This window comes from Nycticebus coucang, chromosome 13 (assembly GCF_027406575.1).
Source record: "Nycticebus coucang isolate mNycCou1 chromosome 13, mNycCou1.pri, whole genome shotgun sequence".
Lineage (NCBI taxonomy): Eukaryota > Metazoa > Chordata > Mammalia > Primates > Lorisidae > Nycticebus > Nycticebus coucang.
This window is the reverse complement of record NC_069792.1, coordinates 11356360-11377248: the sequence shown is the minus strand read 5'-3', so window position 1 is coordinate 11377248 and position 20889 is coordinate 11356360. Positions and strand designations below refer to the sequence as shown.

Here is a 20889-nt window from a genome sequence, read left to right as displayed (position 1 = left end):
TCTAGAATTAGATAGTGACGACTAGTTGCACAATTTTGTGAATTGTGAACAAAACACCACTGATTTGTACACTTATTTAAGAGTAAATTTTAAGGCATACAAATTATACCTCAAAAGAAAAAATCATGAAAAGGAATGTTAGAATGTAAGAACAGCACATGTGAGCAAAACATATGTCAGCTACATAAACTGCATTAAAACTAGCTTACTTTGGGAGGACACTGTCCCACACGGGGCCCATTATGACATATTACTTACTATGTAGTTTAAGAGGGAAAGAACCAAAGCATGCTTATAATAAAGACATGAAAGGCAGCTTAACTCCTTTGCCATGTTAAACTTTCACCCTTTTCCCCTATAGTGTGAAACTACTAAATTGGCAAAAATTTAAGAGTTAGAATACTGTAGACCAGGGGTCCTCAAACTACAGCCTGTGGGCCACATGTGGCGGTGCGATTGTATTTGTTCCCATTTTGTTTTTTTTTTTTACTTCAAAATAAGATATGTGCAGTGTGCATAGGAATTTGTTCATAGTTTGTTTTTTTTTTAACTATAGTCGGGCCCTCCAACGGTCTGAGGGACAGTGAACTGGCCTCCCGTTTAAAAAGTTTGAGGACCCCTGCTGTAGACCAAATTAAATGCCAAAACTTATCCATAAGTATTCTATATCTGTGTAAAATATTAAGATATTTTATATAAATATTACCTATGTTATACAAAGCATATATAAACTCTTACAGTTTCTATTATCAGATTTGACAGATCATAGATAACTACTAATTTTATAAATAAGGCCACCTTCAATCAGCTTTTCATGAGACTTCATAACACTGGTATAGATCTAATTCAAATTTTAAAAAGTAAATAGGATTCATGGAGAGAAAACAAATCATACTTTTCCTCTTTTTTACACTGGAAACATCTGACTGCTGAACCTGCCATCAGAGCTTGTGTTTCCTAATTAACAGGACTGATATGTTTTCACCTTTAAAGGCCTTATAGCTCCCCAGAGTAATCAATCTACTGCAGCTCAATTACTGCACCAAGCACACACCAGTCAATGAAGGAGATCTGAACGTCTGCGGCAGGAGCACAGAGATATGAATATGCATAAACTCTAAGTGGCTGATCGAATCATCACAGAGGGTCATGAGAATTTGCAGCAAAATAATGAGAAGAATTAATCACTGCAGATTCACAAGGCACTTAGGACTCGAGTGCACTTTTCATGTGTGTGCTAGAGTTAAAGTGAAAGAAACTGGCTTTCAGCCAACTATGAATTGATTCACACTCTTCAAAATTGAAGTTATCCCTATAAATAAGGAAAAACTCAACTTTATTTCTAATAATATGTCAATTACTGTGATGGCTTTCGAAACCAGGCTACTAAACACTGAAATCAAGAGATACATGAATTCACAAGGTCAGAATCCCTTTTAGGGTGATCTTTGGGTACACATTTCACTGGAATGCTAGATAGAACTACAAGGTGCCATAAATGAATTACAACTTCATATAAATAAGCACTTTTATATTAACAGAAGTTATTATTAAATGTACCAATCTATGTGAATAAACTGACCTTTTGCCAATCTGTTAACAAATTACGTTAAAAATTGGCTTAAGAAAGCTATGCTATATAAAATTTCACAAGTTACTACTAATTTTATTACCTAACTAATACTTAACACTTTATAAAGCATCTTTAAGCATGGTTGTACCAGATGGACTTAAGATGTATAGTACTTTATATCCAAAGGGCTTGCAATTACTTTCATTACAGTTGAAATATAACAAATGGCTATTTTTTTCATTATAATTTCCATCATTCCATTGAAGTAGTTTTTGGACAATGCTACATTTACTTGATCATCTAACTCCTCATTAAAGACATTAAAATATTTTCTACCCCTCTGAGCATATTATAAAGGATATTATATAAATGGAATATTTTATATACTTTACAACAAAAAATATTTAATATATATTACTAAGTGATTAATGACTAATTTTTTTTTTTTTTTGAGACAGAGCCTCAAGCTGTCACCCTTCCTGGGTGTAAGCAATTCTCTCGCCTCAGCCTCCCAAGTAGCTGGGACTACAGGTGCCTGCCACAATGTCCAGCTATTTTTTGGTTGTAGTTGTCATTGTTGTTTGGTGGGCCCAGGCTGAATTCAAACCCACCAGCTCTGGTGTATGTGGCTGGCGCCTTCGCCGCTTGAGCTACAGGTGCCACCCGTAGTGACTAAGTTTAATGAGTCCTTAGAGTTTGAAGCCCAACATGAACAAATGTAGACATCAGTACACCTGTTTTCAAAGTGTGTGGCTATGGCTGGTCATGGTATCTCATGCCTATAATCGTAGCACTTTAGAAGGCCAAGGTAGGAGGATTGCTGGAGGTCAGGAGTTTGAGACAAACCTAAGCAAGATAGAGAAGACTCTGTCTCTACTTACAATAGAAAAATCTATGGTGCCCGTGGCTCAAAGGAGTAGGGCACGGCCCCATATACTGGAGGTGGCAGGTTTAAAACTGGCCCCGGCCAAAAACTGCAAAAAAAAAAACCAAAACAAAACAAATCTGCTGGGTATCGTGGCATGTACTTGTATCCCAGCTACTTGAGAAGCTGAGGCAGGAGCACTGCACGAGCCCAGGAGTTTCAGGGTGCAGTGAACTGTGATGGTGACCCTGCACTCTAACCTAGGCACAGAACAAGATCTTGTCTCAAAACACAAAACAAAAAAACCCGATGTCCAATAATTTCATTTGTATCAATGATTTGTTTGCATTATGAAATAAGTAAGACCTAGGCAGACCACGATTATGAAGTGTAGACAGATTTCTGTGAAGCTAAATGAGTTTGGTGATCTTCTTGCTTTCCCATGTGGCGAGTGCTCCCTTCCACTATCAGAATCTGCCTTGCTCTTCTTTTTACCACTAGTACATCCCTTTCATCACGCTCTGATTAATTGCCTTCTTCAGTCCTTTGCCTCAATTTTCTTCATTACCCATTAATTCTCTTGCCTTCCACCTCAGACACTAATCTTTCAAACCTTTGGCAGCAGTTATCTTAATGATACCGACAATACCTATTAACTTCAGGCAAATTTTCAGGGACTTCCATAGCACAAATTAAAAAAAAACATAACCTTAAAAAACGTCAAATGTATTATAAATCAAATAAACACTGAACAAATACACATGCTGATATATCTTACTTATCACTGACACTTACCTAAGGGCATCTATTAAATTGCTACCACGTATTCAGAACTTCCCCATGTACAATGGAAGATACAGGGGAGAGGAGGACACAGTTCCTACTGTTACTAAACTAATGTTCCCATTTAGTTGGGAAAACCTAAGCACAAGGGCTCAAATCTCTAAGGATGGAGGTAAAGAAATTGTCTGCACTGACAAGAAGAACACAGGGGAGGACTGAGGCACACACCACAAACATGTGCTAACATAACAGGCCTTTACAACTGACCAGGGAAAGTAAGGGAAGGCGAATATGGAATTGTAATCTATTTTTATTATGACTGAACAGTTTTAAGGCAAAATAATGAAAATAAAATCTATTTTCAACCAACATTTAAATTACTTCCTTACGTAACATGCTGCCACCTGGTGGCAAGATAAAAATTATGGCATCTGTTAAGTAAAACTTCAAAATAACAAATCAAATGAAGTATCTTGACAGTATAGTATATTCGACGCTATAGAGCAAAGTATCTTGTAAAATGATAAACAGTATCTACAAAGTGCTTATTATGGAGTCGTCACTATACTATATGATTTACATTGGTTTTCATTATTTGTTTTTTCTTTTTTTAATGGACTCTTGTGGTTTGGAAGATTTTATCATCTCTTAAAAGAAATTCAAAGTATGTATAAAAATAGCAAATTTAATATTAATTTTCTTTTACTCGCTTTCAAGAAAATCTATGTTTGTGGAATGAAGTTATACCTTGGAATGGCTAAGGGCTCCAGAACCAGGGCCACCTCATTGTAGTTGTGTTGCTTTGGAGCCAGTGTTTAATCCCCTGTAAAATGGAATGGCATCTGCATTATAGGGTTATTGGAAGGATAAATATTAAAAAGCACTGGGGGTGGCGCCTGTGGCTCAGTGAGTAGGGCACCAGTCCCACATACAGAGGGTGGTGGGTTCGAACACAGCCCTGGCCAAACTGCAACAAAAAATATCTGGGCATTGTGATGGGCGCCTGTAGTCCCAGCTATTCGGGAGGCTGAGGCAAGAGAACTGCTTACGCCCAAGAGTTGGAGGTTGCTGTGAGCTGTGACGCTGCAGCACTCTACCAAGGGTGACAAAGTGAGACTCTGTCTCTTAAAAAAAAAAAAAAAAAATTAAAAAGCACTGGAAAGAGTGCTTTGCAAGTACTAAGTACTCAATGGTGTCAGCTGTTGTCACCAAATTCTGGGTGCAATGCCATATGGGGAACGACAGGAGCAGGAAGGGGTGTAAATGCTGAACATGAATGTGCCCTACGAACACTGCAGAGTGAAGGAGAGAACCAGAGATCAACGTTCTTCAGTCTGTCCGCATATCCTGATTAACTAAAATGGTAAGTAAGCGAATTAGCAGCATACATGGTGTATAAGTAGCCCTACGGAATAAAATATATTAAGACTTAGATACTATGCAGTAGACTAGTTGGGGAAATCTAAGCATATGGCCTCAGACAATAGATCTAAGCTATGCCATGTGTACTTAGGCTTTTAAATGAGAAAACCCTTCAAATTTTGTGACTTTACAATGCTCTGAGTCTATCTGATGAAAGTGGAAGAAAATTCATACATCATCCAACACACTGGCCTTCAGATCCTGTTTCAAGGCAATTCTGCAGGGGTTGCCTTTTGAACATGAGGTAGGGTTTAAGGACAGCCCAGTGGGGGAAGACCTTCGTCTTCTTTCTCCCCTCATTCTCCACAGTATCCCCAACTTAAAGTAGAGCTGTCCTGTTTGTAGTTCTCTGATACAGTTTCCTTGTGTTTCACTGGAAGATACAGGACCTTGCTAAACTTACTGATCTATAGTAACTCTCATTTATAGATATGATTGAGTGTCAGATGGAGAAAGAACTTGCCTGAGACCACACACATTTACAGCAGAAGCAGGATTAGAATCTAACAGTTACTGTTAGATTTACTGTCCTTTTATTAGGATCATTTACCTTTAATACAAGTTTAGGGAATTTTCATTTATTTTTTGTTGCAGTTAAAAATCAAACATAAGAAACACATACATCGCACACATCCTTTAAAAATCTTCTAACTACAAATTATTTCGGATTTCTGGGACTATTTTTTTTGTTGTTGTTGTTGTTTAGCAGGTCTGGCGCTCTAACCAGAGCTACAGGTGTCCAGCAGACTATTTTTGGAAGTACATGAAATTTATCATTTATGTCTCTTATTTCCTTTACAAAAATTAACATCATCAGTGAAAGCTTATTAGGAAAAAAAATAAGGTTGCCTAAATAAATCTTAATTTTAGCAGAGAAATTAAGAGAAAAACTGGAACTATAGATTAGAAAGATTACAGTATTTAAGATTTCCTGTTCGTACTTGCCATCAGAGATAACACAAAAATATGTGTAATTCCTTAGTAATTTAGTCTTTCTAGTCAATAAGCATGTAGTGAGCTTGATTTGCATGAGGCACTGAGGACACTCAGGTAAGTACGAGTCGTATATATAAACCTCAAGGACATGGTTGTACGGGATAGATACAAATCCCAAATGGGACACAGCAGGACAAGCTCCAGGTGTTGTGGAGGGGAAAAGTGGCATGACCCCTTCTGAGGAAGAGGAATCCCTGACAGGGAAAGCCTGAAGGACAGGAAAGCTCCCCTTCATTACCAGGGAAAGTGGGAGGAGGAAAGAGCATTCTGGACAGGGGCAAAGAGATGTGATTAGAGAGGTGGCTTTATAGGCATCAAAGAACTATGGAAAGGTAGGAAGCAGGGGAGAGAAAAAAATCAGAGAGTCTAGAGCAGGCGTCCTCAAATTTTTCGAACAGGGGGCCAATTCACTGTCCCTCAGACTGTTGGAGGGCCGGACTCTAGTTTAAAAAAAAAAAACAATATGAACAAATTCCTATGCACACTGCACGTATCTTATTTTGAAGTAAAAAACAAAACGGGAACAAATACAATTCACACGGCTTCATGTGGCCCATGGGCCACAGTTTGAGGACGCCTGGTCTAGAGGATGAATCATTAGGGGGGCAAGGCCGACAACAGAGACCAGTAAGGCATCTAGAATAATCATCTACGAAAAAATGAAGGAAGGCCCAACCAATTCAGATGGTGGCAACAAATTAATAGGAGTTTCTAAGTGATAAGAGTAAAATTGTAAGGTGTTTAAGAATGACTCCCATTTTTGTGAGATGAAACAGTATACCATGAATAATTAATTAACTAATCAAAATTCATTAAATTTTAATTTATAAATTAAATTAAAAAGGAAGAAAATCAGGTTTTGAGAAGTAAAAGTTTCTTTTAGATGCAGGATTCTAATGCTATGTCACACATGTGGGAGTCTTGGTAGCTGTGATGTATATAACTGTATGTGAGTATACACTACAGACAAACGTGTGCATGTAAGTGTGAAGATACACACATATTAGCATGATCTTCTTAGATGTTTAGTTATCCTGGTATAGCAGTTTATAAAATGGATGTAACTCCCCAAATTGAGGGTTGGATCATCTGAAATTCCCTAGGGGCTGGCCAAATTAGAAGCAGAGAGGTTAGGGTAGTCAGCAATGTCTTCAAGGATGTAGAGGGGAGTGGCAAATATTTATTAAACTAAGCTGTCCTCAAGGGATGCTAGAAGGCTGCTAAGGCCAGGTCAGACTTCCAGAAAGTTGTGTGGTATGCCTCAGTATTCACGGGCTTGATATTAGGAAGGGGACAAGAGAGCCTTCAGTTTACAACCACATTCCAGCTAACTACAAGTATCTGTTCCACCACTTAAAACAAAGCCCAAGACAAGTAAGATGGCCTCTCAATGCAAATTAGGTCTGTAGTAAGTCCTGGTACAGAACATAAGAATCAGCCTTTTGAAACTGTTCTTCCTGGTTAGCAATGTCTTACTAAGTCATGTATTCTCCCCAGACATAGAAATTCATCTACCCCGTCAGTTTAGTATGCTCGGCTGGTTACTGCAAAGTACTTTAGGGTTAGACGGCTGCATTTTCAGCTAATACCTTGGCTGTTTCTTTAGTACTTTAGTAGCTAAATCAGGAATTTTCAGCCCTGATTTTTCAAATAGTTTAAGATAATTTTAATTACTAGATCTATGTCAGGATATTTATCAAGATTATGGTGGACTAGGGAAAGGTCCCCTTCCGAAAACCCTTATGATTTTTGCCTCAAATTTTTTTTGCTGTTTGTATTTTCTGGTTTCATCTGAATTTTCCATCTTAATTTTAGTTAAAATTGATAAATATGGGGGGAAGACCACATCAAATAGATGTTTAAGTGATAACTTTGGCAAATGGCAAGTTTAATCATTATTTATACCTCAATCCCTTTTATTAAGCCTTCGGGTGGCCTGCAGGGAATATGCTATGGGGCATCCCAAAAGTCACCCCTAAAGTTGCCATGCATCAGGAAAATGGGAAATTGTAGCTAAATATAATGGCTTCCCGACCTTTCTTTAAAGACAGAGTCTCACTGTGTCACCCTTGGCAGAGTGCCGTGGGATCACAGCTCACAGCAACTTCAAGTGATCCTTTTCCTTTTGCCTCTCCAGTAGCTGGGACCACAGGCGTCCACCACAATACTTAGCTATTTTTAGAGATGGGTTCCCGCTGTTGCTCAGGCTGGTCTCAAACTCCTGAGCTCAAGCATTCTGCCTGTCTCAGCCTCCCAGAGTGCTTGGATTATAGGCACGAGCCACCAGGCCCGGCCTTAAATGTACCTTTATTCACAAAATATTCACTACAAAATTTCACAAAATATTATTTACATGTTGGCCACCAATTTTATTTTATTTTTTGTAGAGATGGAGTCTCACTTTATCGGCCTCTACCTGAGGTCATGAGTTTAAGAGCCATCTCAAAGTGGACTAAGAGCTGGTAAGGGCAGCTGGGGAAGGCCAGTGAGGTACAAAAAATGAGGAGAAATGGTGTCATGAAGCTAAGGAAGTTTACAGAAGAGTAGGCAAAAGTTATCAGATATCCTCAAAGAACTGTTTAAGGTAAGAATATAAAAGCATTTGTTAAGTCCAGGATGACCCCCTGCCCACATGGAGGATGTCAGACTGTGAAATGAGGTGCAAAAAAGAACAAGGGAACAGCTCTTTAGAGAAGCTGGAAGGGAACACATCCAGGAGAAATGGAGGGACAGGACTTCAGGTGTAAGGTTCTGAAAATTATATGCTGGGCCAAGAACCCACAGAGAAGGAAAGGATGAAGAGAAGATCTGACCAGGTCTCTGAGGAGATGGGGGAAGTGCACTCTGCCAGTCTCCTGTGAAGCCACAGCGCCAACTGCACCTGTCCATAGCCCTCAGGGTACTCCAGTCCAGCACGGCTCCCCAGAGACTGATCCTAGGGTCAGCAAATGCCTCGCAGGCTACACCACAGACTTACTGAATTGGGTATTATGCTGCATTTCAACAGGATTCTTAGGTGATTTATATGCACATTAATGTTTGAGAAGTGCTGCTCAAAAATACAACTGATTTGGAACAAAAATCTTACGAGACAGTCTGAGCTTAAAAAAATGGTAGTCTCCAAGCCCCCACCACAACCTCTGCGTGACTAGAATTGAAGTCAAAGAGTATGCAAAATAAAAGATCCCTCAGTTCATGGTATATTAACAGAAGTTATGAATCCTCTTACCAATTCTAATTTGGGGGCAATGGCTAAGTTATACTTGGAAAACTCTGTGTTGAATAAAAATCAGCAATTTTTTAATAGTGGATTCTCAGAAATCAATATGCCATAATTGAATTCTGGTTTTCTAAAGGGGGGATACATTCCTGCTTCTCCTAAACTTATGTGCTCATGGCACCCTTGCAGAAGTGGCCACATTTTTTTTTTTTTCGAGACAGAGCCTCAAGCTGTTCCCCTTGGTAGAGTGCTGTAGCATCACAGTTCACAGCAACCTCCAACTCTTGGGCTTAAGCGAGTCTCCTGCCTCTGCCTCCCAAGTAGCTGGGACCACAGGTGCCTGCCACAGCGTCTGGCTATTTTTTTGGTTGCAGCCATCATTGTTGTTTGGCGGGCCCAGGCTGGATTTGAACCCGCCAGCTCAGGTGTATGTGGCTGGCACCTTAGCTGCTTGAGCCACAGGCGCCGAGCCACAAGTGGCCATCTTAATGGAAGTCCCTCAAAGGAGGACAGACTAATCTTCAGTACTGCTATTTTCTATTGTGTAGTATAACATAAAGGAGGAGGAAACGGGGAACCATAACACCTGGGTTTGAACCCTCTGCGGAAAACCAAGTGCCCTATGAATATCCAACTGCATCATCATCATTAAACATGTAGAGCATCCAAATACTGTGTTAAAAATCAGTAACAGTAACTGAAATGTAAAAAAGGAGTTCTGATCTCCTGTTGCTACGGGAATACCAGATAGACATGAAAAACCTTTGGTTGAAATTGGATTTTTTATTTCATTGACATTTAGAAGATCAACTGTGGAGGAGGCAATTCTACTCTCACATTTATGGATGTGCTTCCCCAGTGAATAACCAGACAGATAGTGATAACAGCATGTTCGCAGCCATCCCAAGTTATATAAAACAAATTCAACTACATTTTGTAGAAGCAATAAATTCATCTATTATAACTTGAAAATTATAATTTGGAAAGAAATATACTTAAATCTACTGCTTGAGTACTAATACTGTAGTAGGTTTGCTAACAGAGAGGTTTCATATGGCATTTCAACCAGAATGCCATCGATGTTTGTGTGTATATATAACTGTTTACGTGTATACGCATCAGTGTTGTTATTATTAATGTAACATCTGATTTTCCGTGTGTGTATCCATATGATTTTGTCTTGATAAATTCTTACCTCTGTTAAGTAGTATCTAGTTTAGGCAGAGTAAAAAGTATCATTTTGTTTTTATGGTCTTTAGAAATTAACTCGCAAGTACTGTCTTGGGTAACATTTTAAATTTAAGACCCTAATTCAAGATAGGCAGTATCAAATCAGGTAAGAGCAAAACAGGTGGCACACCAGGAGGCCACAGTTAAAGGAAAATATAAACGTCAAGACAGTACAAGTAGAGCGCTGCTGACTAATGGTGCTGCTGGGCGCCTGAACAGGAGAGGAGGAGGAGGAGGAGGTCAGTAGAGTTCAGGAAGACAATGAACTCGGATCCAGGTATTAACATTATCAGATGCTGAAACTGGGGAGGGTACTCATTTTAAGATTCACAGGTCACAGGACAGCCCATAAAATAGAAGAGATGTCACCTCCTAACAGCACTTTCCTGTCTTTACTCCCTCCCGCTCAGGCCATCATTGAAAGAAAGCATTTTTCATGTTAAAATCATAGCACCATCTCTCCTCTTACTAAATAAATAAAGAGGATTCATCTGTTATGGGAGTTGTTGGTGCCTCACTTCCTTGAATTTAACTGCATTCTATTATTCTAACTCAATGTTTCCCAACCTGAATACTATTGACATTTTGGACCAGATCACTCTTTGCTGAGGGGAGTTCTCCTGTGCATTTTTCCCTAACGCTGCTGTGTCCTTTTTCTTCCCCTCAAGAGATCTTCCTTGGGTGAAATCATTAAGCTAATTAATAGTAAACCTATAGATTAATAGTAAACCTATTGCTAGCAAAAACATAGCTGTGGCCAGAATAATGGTGTCATTATCTTAATGTTGCAAAGTATCCAATCCCTTACACGAAAATATAAAAGTTACACTTCATGGCCTCTACTTGTATTACAGTAACTGGACCTTGGTTAAAATGTATAAATAGACTATAGCACAACATCAAAAAGAAACAGGTCCAGTTCTAAACACCATTAATGCACCACTTAGATTAAACTTTAATGAATAATCATGTGGTCTTAAACTTCTAAAAAGAACCCACAGAACCCATAGTCAGATGGTCCATTAATATAAGACATTTTATCTTTTAACATAATTATCTTTTAAAAAGTTATTTTTAATTTATTTACATAGGTAGTAGAACCTCCCTAATGGACCACCTCCCTAAGTTGAATGGACATGCACCACATGTACATATCAGGACAGAAGGCCCAGTTCCTTATGTTGACTAGTTTGTTACAGTCCCCTGGGTGGTCAACTTACAGAAGTTCTACTGTATATAATTTTAGAGATAGGGTCTAGCTCTGACACCCGGCTAGACTGCAGTGGCATCATATTTGCTGATGATAGCCTCACTCAAACTCCTGGCCTCAAGTGATCCTTCCAAGTAGCTGGGATTATAGATAAGAGCCACCATAATAATCTTTTTTGTTTGTTTGTTTTTGAGACAGAGTTTCACTGTTGTCACCCTCGGTAGTGTTGTGGCATCACAGCTCATAGCAATCTCAAACTCTTGGGCTCAAGCGATTCTCTTGCCTCAACCTCCTGAGTAGCTGGGACTACAGGTGCCCGCCACAACACCTGGCTATTTTTTGTTGCAGTTGTCACTGTTGGTTAGCTGGCCCGGACCAGGTTCAGGGCTGGGTTCGAACCCACCAACTTTGGTGAATATGGCGCCGTAACCACTGTGCTAAGGGTGCCAACCCATAATCTTGAAATTATATTTTAAAAAGTCTTTCAGGGCAGGCATGGTGGATCACGCCTGTAATCCCAAGACTGTGAGAGGCTGAGGCAGGGGAATTGCTTAAGCTCAGGAGTCTGAGATTTGTCTGAGCAAGAGTGAGACCCTGACTCCTAGAAAAATAAAAAACCCAGCCACAGTGAGTGGCTTCCAGAGGCTGAGGCAGCAGGATGCCCACAGCCTGAGTCTGAGGTTGCAGTTAGCTATGATGGCCAGGGCATATGACAGCTATGCACTCTGCTCAGGGTACAAGGTTGGACTCTGTGTCAAGAACAACAAGTCTTTTAATTGAGTTCTTTTATACATAGGTATGTTAAAACTTCTCTACACAAGGGTGCCAATAATCAGGTAGGAATTGAATCCTCAATAGATAATAAAAAAAGAGGACGATGACCTCCTGTTATCCAAATACCTACCACTGTTACTAGGAAGCGTCATTAGAATACCTAGCTTACTCTTTTATCCCCTCATTCTCTTACAGAGAATAGTCCTCCAAGTTTAAAGAGCAAGCTGGGGGCGGCGCCTGTGGCTCAGTGAGTAGGGCGCCAGCCCCATATGCCGAGGGTGGCGGGTTCAAACCCAGCCCCGGCCAAACTGCAACCAAAAAATAGCCGGGCGTTGTGGCGGGTGCCTGTAGTCCCAGCTGCTCGGGAGGCTGAGGCAAGAGAATCGCGTAAGCCCAAGAGTTAAGAGGTTGCTGTGAGCCGTGTGACGCCATGGCACTCTACCTGAGGGCGGTACAGTGAGACTCAGTCTCTACAAAAAAAAAAAAAAAAGAGCAAGCTGGAAACAGATTCCTGTCTTAGATCCATGGCCTGTTTCTACCCACCAAGCCAAAGTGTCTTTCCTATTAAGTTTTGCTTATCCTTCCTAAGGGACAATGGGATGGCACACTTAGGCAAATCTCAGCAGTCTTGGGAAAGCATAAACACAGAACACATTTCTCAATTACTATTGTAACCACTGTTTTCTCCAAGTTTAAGTCCAAGAACAATATGATAAAGAATCTATGGCCTTGCATGCCTAACATTTATTCCTTGGATCTAATTGTGGGAGGCTAACTCTTGCTTAAATCTCTGAGATAATCTATGGTAATTCTTTCAGCTGCCTAGTTTGGTCTTGGTTCTCCTGCCCTAGGAACTGATGTTGAACGCCCATCACAAGGCAGATGCCAAATAAGTGTTGGCTCAGTTCTTTCTTCTCACTTTTCTAAAAAGAAAGAACATCCATCCTTAGTCTTTCCTGAACCCAAAGAAAGAAACTAAATATTTGCTTTCCAACATTAATTGTTGGATGAAATAAAAAGACTTGATATGAGGCATCATTAAAGAATTACTGCTAAGTTTGTCAGGTGTGATAATGGCACCATGGTTATGTATATATTTTACATTTATTCATTTGTATGAATATGAATTTGAATGTTCACAACCTAACAGTAAAAGAGTGGAAACTACTAAACAGAGGTCGTATATTCATACAGAGGAAAATTTTTCAGCTATGAAAAGGAGTACTACCCTAGTCGGATTAGGTCCACAGAAAAGAAATATATGTACATAAGAAAAGAAATGCTACCATATTTGAACCTTCAAAACATGCTTAGTGAAAAAAGCCAAGCACAAAAGGCCACATATTGTATGGTTCAATTATATAGAATGTCCAGAATAGGCAAACACACACAGACAAAAAGTATAATAGAAAGTAGATTAGTTGTTGCCGGGCTAGGTGGAAATAGAAATGGGGATTATTTGGAGAGCAATGATAACATTCTAGCATTAGATCATGGTAATGGTTGCACAACCTTGTGATTATACCCCAAACCACTGAATGGCACATTATAACAGAGTACATTTTATGGTATGTGAATTATATCTCAATGTTTTAAAGTATATAAAGGGCCTCTCTAGGCAGTTTTGCCTCTATCTCTTTTGTTCATCTTTGTGAACTAAATGAAGTGATGATCCTTTCCAGATTTATGTGATCTGTTTTATAATTTACTGAGAAATTATCCATTCACATTAGTCATGTTAAATTGGTTTCAGGGAACAAAATGATTTAGCAAACAATATACTGGGACATTAATTTACTCAATGCTAATGTAAATTCTATGTCAACCCTACGGGGCCAGAGGATGCCCAGATAACTGATTAAACGTCATTTCTGGGTATGTCTGGGAGAGATCAGCATTTGCATTGTGGACTGAGTAAAGCAGAGGGTCATCCCTAATGTGGGCGGGCCTCATTTAATTTATTGAAGGCCTGACTAAAACAAAGTTTTACCCCCAATTTTTCCTTGCCTCTTTTGCTCAAAAGTTATATTATGACCTGCTGCCACCTCAGAGAGCTTCCCATTTTCTTCAGAGCTCTCATGAAATAATAGGTGTCATTACCCTAATCTATTGCACAGCCGTACTAGCTCTCAAGAATTTATAGCCTAGTGAAAGGTGACTTGTTAGGTAGGGTTTCCATATATCTGGAGGAAAAGATTTAATTGTAAGTTATGGCTCATGTGATCCTAGAGACTGAGAAGTCTGCAAGCTGGAAACCCAGGAAAGCCAGTGATACAATTTGAGGGCCTGAGTGTCGGACAGCCAATGGTATGGAATCCAGTCTGGGTCTAAAGGCCTGAGAACGAGGAGTACCAAGAGCAGAAGAGTGATGCCCTAGCTAATGAAAAAAAAAAGTTTTTTTGGTAGAGATGGGATCTCACCGTGTTGACCAGTCTGGTCTCAAACTTTTGGCCTGAAGTGATCCTCCAAAAGTGATGGAATTAGAGGCACAAGTGCCAACACCTGGCCTCACGTTGTCTTTTTCACAGCTATATCCATTTCCCTCTCACTCTGACACCCTTTCTAACTCTGGCTCCAAAAATTAATCTGTTCTCCATGTCTTTAATTTTGTCATTTCAAGATAGAATTATACAGTATGCAACCTTCTGGGATAGACTTTACTCACTAAATGTAGTTCTCTGGTGATTTATCAGGTTGCTGCATTCTACTCAACAATGATACATGCAGCAACCTCAAAGTGTGAATGTATCACTTAAAAAAAATTCCGATTTAGTATGAAGATACAATTAAGTTACATTGTTTGTTAGTTAGAGTCCATGTTGTATTTGTCCCCTCATCCAGGAGGTGTCCATATACCCTTACATTGTGCTTGTTAGGTAAAAGCACACCAAGGACATATCACATATTAACCACCCAGTCATTGAAGTGTCCTTCAACCCAGTGTCTCTAGTTTACTTCCAATTTTTGGCTATTATAAATAAAACTATTGGCTGGTTGCAATGCCTATAATCCTAGCACTCTGTGAGGCTAAGGCAGAAGGATTGCTTGAGCTTAGGAGTTCAAGATCAGCCTGGGTAAGAGTGCTTTGTCTCCTAAAAATATTGAAAAATTAGAAGACATCATGGTGGGTGCCTGTAGGTTCAGCTACTTGGGAGGCTGCTATAGGAGGATTGCTTGAACCCAGGAATTTGAAGTTGTTGTGACCAAGGCTGACACCACAGCACTTCTTCCTGGGTAATAGCATGAGACACTGTCTCAAAAACAAAACAAAACAAAACAAAACAAAAAAAACACCAACCAACCAACCAACCGAACAAAAACAAAAACCCTTGCTATGATCATTTGTGTACAGGCTTTTATATGAATGTAAGCCTTCACTGTTCTGGGATTAATGTCCACAGGTGCAATTTGCTATGTTGCCTGTTAGACGCAAGTTTAGTGTTTAAAAACCTGTCAAACTATTTTCCAGAGTCTATTTTCCAGGCTGTGTCACTCTATATTCCCACTAGGAAGGTATGAATGATTTAGTTCCACATCCTCATCAGCACTGGCATTAATTACCACTTCTTATTTTAGCCATTTTGACAGTACACAGGGATACCTCGTTGAGGTATCCCCCTTAATTTGTACTTCCCAAATGGCTAAAGACGCCGAGTACCTTTTCAACTGCTTACTTGCCACTTGTATAGCCTCTTCAACGGAATATGTGCTCATGTCTTTTGCTCATTTTCTAACTGGATTGGTTTTTTGCTATTCAGTTCTGAGAGTGTTTATATCCAAGATACTAGTCCTTTGCTGGATATTTGGTTTGCAAATATTTTCTTTTCTTTTTTTTTTTTTTTTAATAAGGATCTAATTTTATTCTTTTTTTTTTTTTCTTTTTATTGTTGGGGATTCATTGAGGGTACAATAAGCCAGGTTACACTGATTGCAATTGTTAGGTAAAGTCCCTCTTGCAATCATGTCTTGCCCCCATAAAGTGTGACACACACCAAGGCCCCACTCCCTCCCTCCGTCGCTCTTTCTGCTCCCCCTAATTGTCATTGTCCTCATATCAAGATTGAGTACACAGGATTCATGCTTCTCCATTCTTGTGATGCTTTACTAAGAATAATGTCTTCCATTTCCATCCAGGTTAATACGAAGGATGTAAAGTCTCCATTTTTCTTAATGGCTGAATAGTATTCCATGGTATACATATACCACAGCTTCCTGATCCATTCCTGGGTTGGTGGGCATTTCGGCTGTTTCCACATTTTGGCGATTGTAAATTGAGCTGTAATAAACAGTCTAGTACAAGTATCCTTATGATAAAAGGATTTTTTTCCTTCTGGGTAGATGCCCAGTAATGGGATTGCAGGATCAAATGGGAGGTCTAGCTTGAGTGCTTTGAGGTTTTTCCATATTTCCTTCCATAAAGGTTGTACTAGTTTGCAGTCCCACCAGCAGTGTAAAAGTGTTCCCCTCTCTCCACATCCACGCCAGCATCTGCAGTTTTGAGATTTTGTGATGTGGGCCATTCTCACTGGGGTTAGATGATACCTCAGGGTTGTTTTGATTTGCATTTCTCTAATATATAGAGATGATGAACATTTTTTCATGTGTTTGTTAGCCATTCGTCTGTCATCTTTAGAGAAAGTTCTATTCATGTCTCTTGCCCATTGATATATGGGATTGTTGGCTTTTTTCATGTGGATTAATTTGAGTTCTCTATAGATCCTAGTTATCAAGCTTTTGTCTGATTGAAAATATGCAAATATCCTTTCCCATTGTGTACGTTGTCTCTTTGCTTTGGTTATTGTCTCCTCAGCTGTACAGAAGCTTTTCAGTTTAATGAAGTCCCATTTGGTTATTTTTGTTGTTGTTGCAATTGCCATGGCAGTCTTCTTCATGAAGTCTTCCCCCAGGCCAATATCTTCCAGTGTTTTTCCTATGCTTTCTTTGAGGATTTTTATTGTTTCATGCCTTAAATTTAAGTCCTTTATCCATCTTGAATCAATTTTTGTGAGTGGGGAAAGGTGTGGGTCCAGTTTCAGTCTTTTACATGCAGACATCCAGTTCTCCCAACACCATTTATTGAATAGGGAGTCTTTCCCCAAAGGTAAGTTCTTGTTTGGTTTATCAAAGATTAGGTGGTTGTAAGATGTTAGTGTCATTTCTTGGTTTTCAATTCGATTCCAAGTGTCTATGTCTCTGTTTTTGTGCCAGTACCATGCTGTCTTGACCACTATGGCTTTGTAGTACAGACTAAAATCTGGTATGCTGATGCCCCCAGCTTTATTTTTATTACTAAGAACTGCCTTAGCTATACGGGGTTTTTTCCGGTTCCATACAAAACGCAGAATCATTTTTTCCAAATCTTGAAAGTACGATGTAGGTACTTTGATAGGAATGGCATTGAATAGGTAGATTGCTTTGGGAAGTATAGACATTTTAACAATGTTGATTCTTCCCATCCATGAGCATGGTATGTTCTTCCATTTGTTAATATCCTCTGCTATTTCCTTTCTGAGGATTTCATAGTTTTCTTTATAGAGATCCTTCACCTCCTTCGTTAGGTATATTCCTAGGTATTTCATTTTCTTTGAAACTATGGTGAAGGGAGTCGTGTCCTTAATTAGCTTCTCATCTTGACTGTTATTGGTGTACACAAAGGCTACTGACTTGTGGACATTGATTTTATATCCTGAAACATTACTGTATTTTTGTGATGACTTCTAGGAGTCTTGTGGTTGAGTCTTTGGGGTTCTCTAAGTATAAGATCATGTCGTCAGCAAAGAGGGAGAGTTTGACCTCCTCTGCTCCCATTTGGATTCCCTTTATTTCCTTGTCTTGCCTAATTGTATTGGCTAGAACTTCCAGCACTATGTTGAATACTAAAGGTGACAGAGGACAACCTTGTCTGGTTCCAGTTCTAAGAGGAAAAGCTTTCAGTTTTACTCCATTCAGTAAAATATTGGCTGTGGGTTTGTCATAGATAGCTACAATCAGTTTTAGAAATGTGCCACCTATGCCTATACTCTTCAGTGTTCTAATTAGAAAAGGATGCTGGATTTTATCAAATGCTTTTTCTGCATCTATTGAGAGGATCATGTGATCTTTATTTTTGCCTCTGTTAATATGGTGGATAACGTTTATGGACTTGCGTATGTTAAACCAGCCTTGCAGCCCTGGGATGAAGCCTACCTGATCATGATGAATGACTTTTTTGATGATAAGCTGTAATCTATTGGCTAGGATTTTGTTGAGAATTTTTCCATCTATATTCATGAGTGAGATTGGTCTGAAATTCTCCTTTTTGTTTGGGTCTTTTCCTGGTTTTGGTATCAGGGTGATGTTTGCTTCATAGAATGTGTTGGGGAAGATTCCTTCTTCCTCAGTTTTTTGGAATAATTTCTGCAGTACAGGAATAAGCTCTTCCTTGAAGGTTTGATAGAATTCTGGAGTGAAGCCATCTGGACCAGGGCATTTTTTGGTTGGAAGCTTTTTTATTGTTTCTTTGATCTCAGTGCTTGAAATTGGTCTGTTCAGGAGGTCTGTTTCTTCCTGGCTAAGTCTAGGGAGAGGGTGTGATTCCAAATATTGATCCATTTCCTTCACATTGTCAAATTTCTGGGCATAGAGTTTCTGGTAGTATTCAGAGATGATCTCTTGTATCTCTGTGGGATCAGTTGTTATTTCCCCTTTATCGTTTCTGATTGAGGTTACTAGAGATTTTACTTTTCTATTCCTCGTTAGTCTGGCCAATGGTTTATCTATTTTATTTATTTTTTCAAAAAACCAACTCCTTGTTTCATTAATTTTCTGAATGATTCTTTTGTTTTCAATTTCATTGATCTCTGATTTGATTTTGGATATTTCTTTTCTTCTACTGAGTTTAGGCTTAGATTGTTCTTTTTCCAATTCCATAAGATCTCTTGTGAGATTGTTGATGCACTCTCTTTCTGTTTTTTGAATGTAGGCATCTAAAGCGATGAATTTTCCTCTCAAAACTGCTTTTGCAGTATCCCACAGGTTTTGGTAGCTTGTGTCTTCATTGTTGTTATGCTCAAGGAAGTTAATGATTTCCTGTTTTATTTCTTCCTGCACCCATCTGTTATTCAACAGAAGATTGTTTAATTTCCATGCCTTTGTGTGGGGTCAAACGTTTTTGTTAGAGTTGAGTTCCACCTTTAGTGCCTTATGGTCTGAAAAGATACAAGGTAAAATTTCAATTCTTTTGATTCTGTTGATATTTGTTTTGTGTCCCAGGATATGATCAATTTTGGAGAATGTTCCATGGGGTGATGAGAAGAATGTATATTCTTTATCTTTGGGGTGGAATGTTCTATATGCGTCTATCAAGCATAGTTGTTCTAGGGTCTCATTTAAATCTCTTATATCTTTGTTTAATTTCTGTTTAGAGGATCTGTCCAGCTCTGTAAGAGGAGTGTTAAAGTCCCCTGTTATGATGGTATTATCAGATATCATATTGCTCAGACTGAGTAAGGTCTGCTTCAAGAATCTGGGAGCATTTAAATTGGGTGCATAAATACTTAGAATTGAAATGTCTTCTTGTTGTAGTTTTCCCTTGACCAATATAAAGTGACCATCTTTGTCTTTTTTGACTTTAGTTGCTTTAAATCCACATGTATCTGAAAATAAGATTGCAACTCCTCTTTTCTTTTGAATTCCATTTGCCTGAAAAATTGTCTTCCAACCCTTGACTCGGAGCTTTAATTTGTCTTTTGAAGCCAGGTGTGTTTCTTGCAGACAGCAAATGGATGGCTTGTGTTTTTTAATCCAGTCAGCCAATCTATGTCTCTTCAGTGGGGAATTCAAGCCATTAACATTTATTGAGATAATTGATAAGTGTGGTAGTATTCTATTCGTCTTATTTGGTGAGAGTCCATTGCTTAGTTTTATCTTTTGCATCAGTGTGGAGGTTAGGTTCTGTCCTTTGATTTCTGAGTTCTTACTTTGCTGCTGATCCATTGTGGTGGTCAGTGTGCAGAACAGGTTGAAGTATTTCCTGTAGAGCTGGTTTTGTTGTGGCGAATTTCCTCAATGTTTGTATATCCGTAAATGATTTGATTTCTCCATCAATTTTGAAGCTTAGCTTAGCAGGGTACAGAATTCTGGGCTGGAAATTGTTCTGTTTAAGTAGATTAAAGGTAGATGACCATTGTCTTCTTGCTTGGAAAGTTTCATTAGAGAGGTCTGCGGTCACTCTGATGGATTTACCCCTGTAGGTCAACTGGCGCTTACTCCTGGCAGCTTGCAGAATCTTTTCTTTTGTCTTGACTTTGGACAGATTCATCACAATGTGTCTTGGAGAAGCTCGGTTAGAGTTGAGGCGATCTGGGGTCCGATATCCCTCTGAAAGCAGTGTGTCAGAATCTTTGGTGATGTTTGGGAAATTTTCTTTTATAATATTCTCTAGTATGGCTTCCATTCCTCTGGGGCATTCTTCTTCCCCTTCTGGAATTCCTATAACTCGTATGTTGGAACGCTTCATAAAGTCCCATAATTCTGACAGTGAACGTTCTGCTTTCTCTCTCTTCTTTTCTGCCTCTTTTACTGTCTGAGTTATCTCAAGAACTTTGTCTTCTACCTCTGAAATTCTTTCTTCTGCATGGTCTAACCTATTGCTGATACTTTCCATTGCATCTTTAAGTTCCCTGATTGACTGTTTCATTTCCTTTAGGTCTGCTATATCCTTTTTATATTCTTCATATCATTCATCTCTTATTTGATTCTGTTTTTGGATTTCCTTTTGGTTATTTTCCACTTTATTAGCAGTTTCCTTCATTGTTTCCATCATTTCTTTCATTGTT

The 20889-nt window shown here is 39.1% G+C and overlaps 1 protein-coding gene across 1 annotated transcript in view; it reads right to left on the bottom strand.

Annotated features, from left to right (window-relative positions):
* RAB2A (RAB2A, member RAS oncogene family) overlaps positions 1 to 20889 on the bottom strand; it is a 113396-nt gene that overhangs the window by 4350 nt on the left and 88157 nt on the right. The gene's annotated exons all lie outside the window — the stretch shown is intronic.